Source organism: Quercus lobata, chromosome 5 (genome assembly GCF_001633185.2).
Source record: "Quercus lobata isolate SW786 chromosome 5, ValleyOak3.0 Primary Assembly, whole genome shotgun sequence".
Taxonomy (NCBI): domain Eukaryota; kingdom Viridiplantae; phylum Streptophyta; class Magnoliopsida; order Fagales; family Fagaceae; genus Quercus; species Quercus lobata.
The window spans coordinates 9,125,590-9,134,784 of NC_044908.1; the positions used below are offsets into that span (position 1 = coordinate 9,125,590).

The 9,195-nt window shown below is 31.1% G+C and overlaps 1 long non-coding RNA gene across 2 annotated transcripts; it reads left to right on the top strand.

Moving 5' to 3' along the window:
- Positions 1-283: 283 nt before the first annotated feature.
- Positions 284-5,543, top strand: LOC115989278. Of its 2 annotated transcripts, none has more exons than XR_004091860.1 (7): positions 284-726; positions 1,696-1,810; positions 2,773-2,866; positions 4,625-4,724; positions 4,827-4,882; positions 5,009-5,050; positions 5,207-5,543. It is a non-coding gene; the product is annotated as an uncharacterized LOC115989278 (long non-coding RNA). The 2 variants fall into 2 exon arrangements; XR_004091859.1 differs by having other exon boundaries at positions 285-726; positions 5,175-5,543.
- The last annotated feature ends 3,652 nt before the right edge of the window (positions 5,544-9,195 follow it).

Consider the following 9,195-nt stretch of genomic DNA (forward strand, 5'->3'; position numbering starts at 1 on the left):
GTTATAATATATATAATTTATAAATATTATAATATAAATTATTATAATTTATATATATTTATTATAATAATTATATATTTTAAATTATATTTATTTAAATAGTAATAAAATATATATAATTAATAAAGATATATTTGATTATGTAACTTTACTGTGTACTCGCATCACTAGCTTAGTGACGTGCAGCACGTGTTTTGCCCAAATGGTCTCTAGTTCAAAACTTGAATTTGCGTATAATTTATTTAAATTTTTAAAACTCTTATTTCAGATTTTAAAACTATAGCAATAGCATCATATAAATATGTCTTTTCTTTTCTCCCAGCCGCCCCCTTCCCCAAATTCTTTTCTCTTCCTCCAGAGCTGTCGCCCTCTCCAAATTTTTTTTTTCTCTCTTCAAAAGACGCCAATAGGTTTGGCCCCCTTTTGCAATCTAATCCTTTTGTTTTTCTTTTGTTTGTCTTGTGTTTTTCTTTACATCCCATTGAGCGAAAGCGGTGGGCACTGGTTTTGTGGAGCTAGCTAATCGAAGTTCGAAGAAGATGTTGAGGGTTGCAGCAAGGAAGCTCTCTTCTCTGTCTTCGACTCCATGGAGGCCCAACCAGGTTCAGGCCCTTGTCTCCCGTCATTTCATCAACGGCGGTGATTCCTCTTCCTCTGGTGATCCCAGATCCAACGGCTCTGCTTAATCCTTCTCTTTCGGACCTGACTTCCACGTCCCTTTCAGAGGTTAGGGTTTCCTCTTTCCTCTAAAATTTTCTACAAATTTTTCAACTTTCATTCTTTTTTGTTGTTATAGGAAATGATTAAGGTTAATTTTGAATTTTTAATAACTGGGATTTTTTTTTTGGGGTTTTTTTTTCTTAGTTTTTTCGATTGCTTTTGTATAATATGGTTTTTGTTGTTAGGGTAGGAGAGCTATACTGGTATAGTTACTTGAAATTATTTAATGGGCTTTGGAGATTTGGGTATGGTGGCTTTTTGAATAATTGATTTGTGTGTGTGTGTGTGTGTGTGTTAGTTTCCAAGTTTCCTGCTTTCCAATGAGTTTTGGTTTGACTAAAAGTCAAAGGAGCTCATAATCAACATTGGGGTGTTCCTCTCTCAAGTTGCATCTTTGAAATTGCTTTGCCCACCACTAACAACATCTTAAATTTTCACCATTTTCAACATTCAGTAACATGTATAAAATTGTCTAGTCTCAGATTTATATTTGCATGCTTTTTTATTTTTTATAGAAGTACTACATTGATATGAATAAAATTAATGATGGTCATTTTGTCATGTCATTAGTTTTGCAATGTTACACGAAAATTTTACATATATTTCTTTAGATCTCCATCTAGAACCGGTCATCACTTTTTTATTTTTTTTATTTTTTAAAGCAAAAACACTTAACTAGAATACTTGAGTTCAATAATTGATCAAATTGGATAGAATTCTATACAGACTAGAATAGTGAACACAGTAATGAACATCTTTTATGTTATTAATTCCAATGGCTTATTTTTTAACACAGCCTCTAACATTATTGCATGGAGCGGCCAGTGACTTTTGTTTTCTGTTTCAAAGTTTCACTCATATGTGCACGGTTTCACATTTACATGTAGAGTGAAAACCCAAACCCAAACCCAAATTCGAATTCTAATTCTTTTTGTTTAATTTATGTGCTGAAATTATTATTTAATTGTATTACAGTTATGGCTATTCCAAGGAAAGATTTGTTTGGTCTTTGATACCTGCTGTCGGTATCTTTTGTCTTGGTTCCGGTGCTACAATTGTTCATGGGTTTCAAAACTTGTAGACAACAGAGGTACTTGTCCAAGTGAATCTTTACTTGGAAAATTTTATTATCCAGAATCCTAGATCTTTTCTGTTATTAATTCCTAATTTTTTGGTGTTGCTTTAGTAAATGCATTTTCAATTTAATGATGAATAAGTATCTTTTGTCTTGGTTCGTTTATCATTGAAGGTATAACTCATTGCTTCACGATTTTATGCTAATTGGTTGATCCAAGCGTATGTGTAGTTTAAATTTTGTCTTCAACTTATCCCTCCTATTTGGTCCCTTAAGTTTAGAAAGTTGCAATTTTGCCCTTTGTCAGTCAGATTTGAACAGTATCAACAAGGCAATTTTGGAGGACATGGGATATGCCACTTTGATTGTTATCAATGTGGCATAACTATGTCAACCAAAAAAAAAAAAAAAAAAAACCTATAATGTCATTGGCTTTAAATTATTGAAGTACTTGGTTGCAATTTTCAAGATTTAATGACCAGATTGAAATGATATGAATTTTTCAAGGACTATAATAATTACTTTCCCTTAATTACTTTCACATTATTGGAATTTATCTATACCATTGGTTCAATTACATGATATCTTTCGACGTTAATAAATCAATACAACATGTGACATTGCTATGTTTTGTAGTGTCAATACCTTGGTGTCTTTTACCAGTGTTAATGCCACTATGGGTTCCCTTTCAGTATTAAAACTTACTACATCTTGCTGGACTTGCATTAGTATATTGATAGTTCCCTAGAGGTAGGCTTAGGACATTCATGCAGAAAAGTCATCCCTAAAGAGTTCTTCATGGGTTTGTCAATAATCAATTTAATAAGATGGTTAAAGTGAAGATTAGCCTCTTTCTCTGTGATATCTAAATTAATTTACTTTGTTGTAAGGAATGTGTATATGAGTTTGCAATACAGCTTGGACCATATGTTGTTATTTTCTCCATGATTTATACAATCTATTAAGCCTCTGCACAGGTATGAAGGACAACGGGACATGCTGTACAATCAGACATTCAATCTTGATTAAGTTTCCTTTGCTGCCGAGGGTATTAAAGATGCTCAGCAAACAGTATGTCCTAAGGAGCTTTTTTTTTTCTTTTCCCTTACAGATGTTTATTATTGAAAATTGACCTCAATGAGCTCTTTTGGAATGGCCATCTGTGTCACTGGACTGAACCACAGTATGGGTAATTATAGAATTACTTATTTTTTTTGGTTCAATTGAGTGGCTTCCAAAAAATTTACTTAAGGCTCTGTTTGTTTCAGCGTAACAAGTTTTCAGTTGAAAAAAATTTCAGGGAAAATTGCTTATTTTCCGCTATTTGGTTGCAACTCTAAGAAATACTAAATGCAGTTAATATAAATTTTGTAACATTTTCTGATTTTTTTGATAGTCTCCGATTAAAAGGAAATATTTTTTCAATTTTTGTTATAGCTAAATTTGTATTGGCAATTATATAATTATGTATAATCAAAAAAATTATTAAGAGCCTTTTTCTTTTCTACTAGAGTTTGGTAATACTTTGGAAACATTTTCCGGCATTTTCTTCATATGGAAAATCTTTTTTTTTTTTAATGATTTGATAATATAATTATAAAAACTTTTATTCACTACTTAAATATCAATATGAAAGAAGTAAAAAATCAACTTAAAAATTAATTTTAAGAAGAGATACATACATAAGGCATAACCAAGAAATTTGTAGATCTCAATATATCTCGGTTACTTAAGAAAGAAAAATAATCAAGAAATGTATAGCAAAATAAAAATATTAAGAGAAACCCAAAGAAAAAATGACAGAGATATCTGGGAAAAAAATTGAGGTGGCATAGAGAGGGGGGGTTAGGCAAAAATGGAGATTGGGGGGTGGGGAGGAGGAATACACAAGACCATCTTTGAGGGACTTTTTCCCCCCCTCCTTGGATGACTTATCTTGACTCTTTGATTGCTTTTCCGTGGTCAACCAAAATCTTTTCAAGCACCCCAAACGCATTAAAGTGGAACATTTTGTGCAAAAGGTTTATGCTGAAACAAACAGGGCCTATAAGTGGAGGGTTTGTGAGGCTGACTTGGGATTAAGATTTGTGAATAGTGTTATCATGCTTCATCCATTGCCAAGAGCAAATGCATCTGAATACGTGCTTAGTATCTATAATTTATTAATTATTTTTTGATTCAGTTGCTCAAAGTGATGGAACTGAATGCTACTAAATGGCACGCACTAGATATTTAGATCTCTGTTCTATATGTCCCCTGGACTTCAACCGTATTATTGCTTAGTTTGCCTGTTGAATTGTATCATAACATAATTTGTAACCATCATTGCCTTTGTGCTACCCTGTTTTCAGTAGTGTTAATAGATTTTTAGTGCCATCTCTACGGGTCACTTTCTTATTCTAGACTCTGCCTTGTAAAATATGAAGTTCTTTTTCTTTTTGTGTGCATATGAACTGTTGGAAATTGACTTGTGCCTAGCTATTAATCAACAGGTCTATCAGTATCTCTACTTAGGCACTTTTTGATATTTGAACTAATGTGTGTTTTTCTCATCTCAAGTAATGCTCATAAAGTTTCGTGCTCCTATATGCTTATATCAAGTAATCCTCACTAACATATTCTAGATTGCACCTTGTAAAATATCATATCATTTTAGTTTTTGCACGCATGTGTGTGTATCAACTGTAAAAGTTGACTTGTGATTGGCTATTAATCAACATGTCTATCACCATCTCTTCTTAGGTGCCTTTTTTTTTGTTTTTTATTTGAACTAGTGTATGTGCTCATCTCAAGTAATCCTCATAAAGTTTGATGCTCCTATGTCTTCAGATAGCTCCAATTTATTTGGCATCATGCATAAAGCAGGGAATGGGTTTGCTAGATTTTATTAAGCAAGCAACCTGTTCAAAATAATCAAGTACTGCTTAAGGTATTTGATTCCCCTTTCAATGTAAGGTTTTTTGGATTTTAGTGTCCTATAATTTTACGGAGATATTTGTGATTGATTCAAGTTGCATATATTTTTATGCAGATTATAGATATATGTCGTCTGTATGAACTTGACAGTGTAGTTCAAACATTATGAAGGTATATATTATTTGGTGTAGCATGCTTGTACATATATGTGTGTGAGTGTGTTTCAGTGTTTGTTATTGAATTGAGAGGTTTATGGAAATGAAGTTGAAATTTTGAGTTCCTAAATTGTAATTACAGGTTTTGATTATGATGAATAGTGCTTCAAAGGAGAAAACACAAGTAAGGATCTCTTAGTTATATCCATAAATTTGATTGCTAAGCTGGTTTTATGTTACAAAATTGTAGCTTTGTGAATAAAGTTGCAAACTTGGTTATAAAAGTAATACTTATTTGTGCTTTGCAGTTCACTGATTTGTAAAAATCTTACATAAATAGGCTCACATTAGGAGTCAACTGGTGGTGGAGTCAAGTAGTCAACTGATTTTCCACAGAAGTTATTTTACTGTTTTTGGTGGTGACTACGAAATCTGAGGTATGCTTATATAGGATATTTTTCTTTTATGCTGAACTAGTTGGCTACAATAGGGTCACTTAGTGTGTGTATTGCATTGAATTTCTAGTTTTACCGCATTTTTTGGAAGTGTTGAAGGATATTTTTAATCATGTTGGAACTTTGATTGTGGTATCAGCTTGGAACTTTGATGATGCTTATACACAATGTTATGTATTTGATAATATATTTATGTGTTAATATAATGTTAGTTTCGAGACATTTGTGGGGTTGTTAATTAGTTATATTTGTAGTATTGTTTTAGTAGAACTAAAATTATTATAGGTTGTTTGTAATGGACTGGTTTTTTATTTTTCTATTTTTTTAAATGAAACCTATAGCGGTGGTCAAAAGTGTCGCTAAAGGTTTAAAATTATGTTATAATCAAAGCCCTATAGCAGCGTTTATAGGTCGCCGTTAAAGCGTAACCGCTGCTAAAAGGTGCGTTGAGTATGTTGTTTAATAAACCCTATAACGGCGTTTATTGCCCACTGCTAAATGTTGTCACCTATAGCTAAACCCGAATGGTAATCTCATAAGGGGGCAGTTTTCTGCCCGCCGTAATAGGCCAAATGGACCTTTAGCATGAATGCTTTCATTATTATATTTTTCAGATGGCCGATGGCTCTAACCACGATAATTTTGTATATTTTTTTTTCCTAAGCTTATCGCGCTCGTGCAGAAAAATTGTGAACCTTTTTCACATGCTATGGCATTAAAAAATAATCTTCATAAATAGAATAAGTCAAATCTGTTATAGAAGGCATCTTCCATCAACGTGAATTGTGATTACATTTACTCTTTTGTTCTTTTTTAAATCTTTGGTTAGAAAACACATTACTTTTCTTTTTTTGAGTAAATAAAACACATTACTTGAGCCCACCAAGAATATGATATATTTGATTTTGGATCCAACGCCAATAATATTTTATGAATTCAACCACCAATCCATAGACCTAATTGTGAAAAAACTGAATTCAGACGTCAAGACTAAATGCAAAATGGTACCCACCCATGGCTTTGAACAGGAGGGCTATTCACTTGTTGCCTTTGTCCTATCGCCTTTAGATTATGGGCAATATTACTGCAATTTAAGAACGATACTGGTAGTTTTCACCCAAAAAAAAAAAAAAAGAATGATACAGGAACAGCAACATCTAAGTATTAGCCCCAAAATTTTTTTGATCGATTTTGGGTTCTTAGTAACTAAATTAATTAGAATGGATCACTTATACAAGAATAAGGGTAAAATTTATGTACAATACCTTAAGTGTAGTTCATTATATACCCAATCAAATTCAAACATATGGGTGTATTGATTCTCAAACCAATCAGGAACTAATTGTTCTTGTTTTATATTAAATTTTTTATATTTTTTTCTATAAAATAAAATATTATTTGTGTTTTATTGGTCAATACGATAATGTGTTTGAATTTTAATTTACTATGTATAAGGTGTTTTACTTAATGTATGTTTGGTATACTGAATGTGAATTACAACGGGAATGGTAATATTTATTACCAGGAATAAAATGTGTTGTAATGGAATAACTAAACATATTCATTAGTTTGGTTGTGAGTTGTAATATTAGAATAAAACTTATGATCTATTTTAGGAAATATTTCATTCGTACAATTATATTTTCTAGAAAATAATATATTTTAAATTTTAGAGAGATGAGTTATTTTTTGATGATTTTTTATTTCCATAATTGTTAGGTAGATATGGAAAATTTATTTATTTGAAAATATATTAATGTTAGAAATTATTACATCTACTAAGGAATAGCTATTACAACCCTTTTAGAGAGGAATAACTATTCCTCATTTTGAAGAATAGTTATTAATAAGGAATGACTATTCCCTGTAATAAAAACATAACCAAACTATTGAATAGCTAAATCATAGGAATAACTATTACATTACAGTACTTATTACAGTTTACCAAACGTGCTCTTAGATTTTGTCTTAAGAACAATACTGGTAAAAAAAAAAAATTATATTGATTTAATATATTATGATTTATGGTATATAAAAAGTGCTGGCTTTTAGACTGATTAGTTAAGCCATTCCCTAAGGCGGTAAGGCCCCATTATGAAAATTCCCCAAAATTTTACGGTAATAATTATTTTTATTAGAAAAAAATGTGTGGGTTGTGCCCCCACAAATTGTTATAAAAAATGTTTTTATTAGAAAAATTTCTCCAAAAAAAAAAAAATGAAGTCATTTTTAACAAGTCAATTAATAAATTGTTAGTAGTTTTATATTCTATTTTGAGATGTTCCAAAATAAAGTCATTTTTAACAAGATAATTAATAAATGTTTTAACTTACCATTTACTTTATCTATAGTCAATGCTCATATTTTATCAAATTTGAACCCTTTTATTTATTTTTTTTTTTTAATTTTTGGAGAAAAATGAAAATTTGAAGTTAAAGTTATTTATAGTCAATACTCATCTTTTATTAAATTTGAACTTAAAGTGGCTAGTTGTCAAAATGCCCTTCACATTACACCTATTGTATCTACTCATAAACTTGGTCAATGTGTACAGTCTTCGTGTGGGTCTATAATCTGATCTGAGTTGAAGTTGCTCTAGACCTTGATAGTTGAAACGTAGGGCACACTCATATTTTTCGTAAGAAAATATCGTGCACATATATCTAGTCCATTTATTCATGCTAAGCTCCTTTCATGAACACTCCACATCGTAAATTATTTATGTATAAATGTATATTCAAATATTTATATATGGCAGCTCCTTCCAAAACCTTTATTTTCACCATGTCCTATATATATATAGAGAGAGAAAGAGAGAAATAGGTTCAAATTATACCTGGTGTAACTCTATAAAAGTTACACCTTTTAATGGCAATTGATTTTCATAAGATCTAACGGTTAAAAAGAAAACACTATTATCCATTCTTCCGACTATTCTTCAAAATGCGCAGTTGTCTATCCATTCTTCTCTCTCTCTCCTTTAGTTCTGTAATAGAAAATTTAGGAAAAAATGTATATTTATTTTATTGTTAAAGTCTGTTTATTTAAATTTCCAAATTTTAATTCTATGCCAAGTTGAGGGCTGCATTTCAACTTTCAAATAAAATGGTGTCAAGCCATCTTTGAAAAAATGACAGGACTTGTGGAAAAGTCTAAATGAATCATGACAAATTTATTTGTAACTGTGCATATTTTGTAGGTCTAAATGAACCAAGATGAGTTTCAGGGTCCCAATAGATATTCTCTTTTGAGACAGTAAAAACTGCAAGGGACACATTTTATCTAAAGCAATCATTTTCTTTGGTCTCTCTTATATTATTTTCTTTTTCATATCTAGCTTTTAGTCATGACGAGTGATTAAGCATTTCTTTGAGTTACTATACTTCAAGAAGAAGACGAAGAAGACTCTTTCTTTGAGTTTCATTAGCCATTCCTAGCTTGCAAAATTGCCTAGAAATCCTTTAGTTAAGGATTAGGAACTACAAAAGCATATTTAAGGGAAACTGTCATCAAATTTTAGATCCAATTTTTCACCTTGCCATCTTGAGTTTCTTATACCCCCTATAATATTGACGGGAGGGGGAAAAAAACTGAAGACTAGAGTAATTTGTGGTGTTTATTTTGATTAAATATATCAAGTTATTAAAAGCACTAGCATTAAGTGTGTTAAATGATAAAATTTTAGCATTTAGCACACCAAATACCAAAAAACAAATTAACCACATCACATGTTTCAAATGCTAAAATTTTTTGCATGAATGAACAGTACCGTTCTACTAAAACAATATAGAACTGTGTGTGTCGGAAATGAGGCTATTAGGCTTGACCTCACTTGGGCTCACAACTTACTTATAAGGTGGGCTTGGGATTTCAT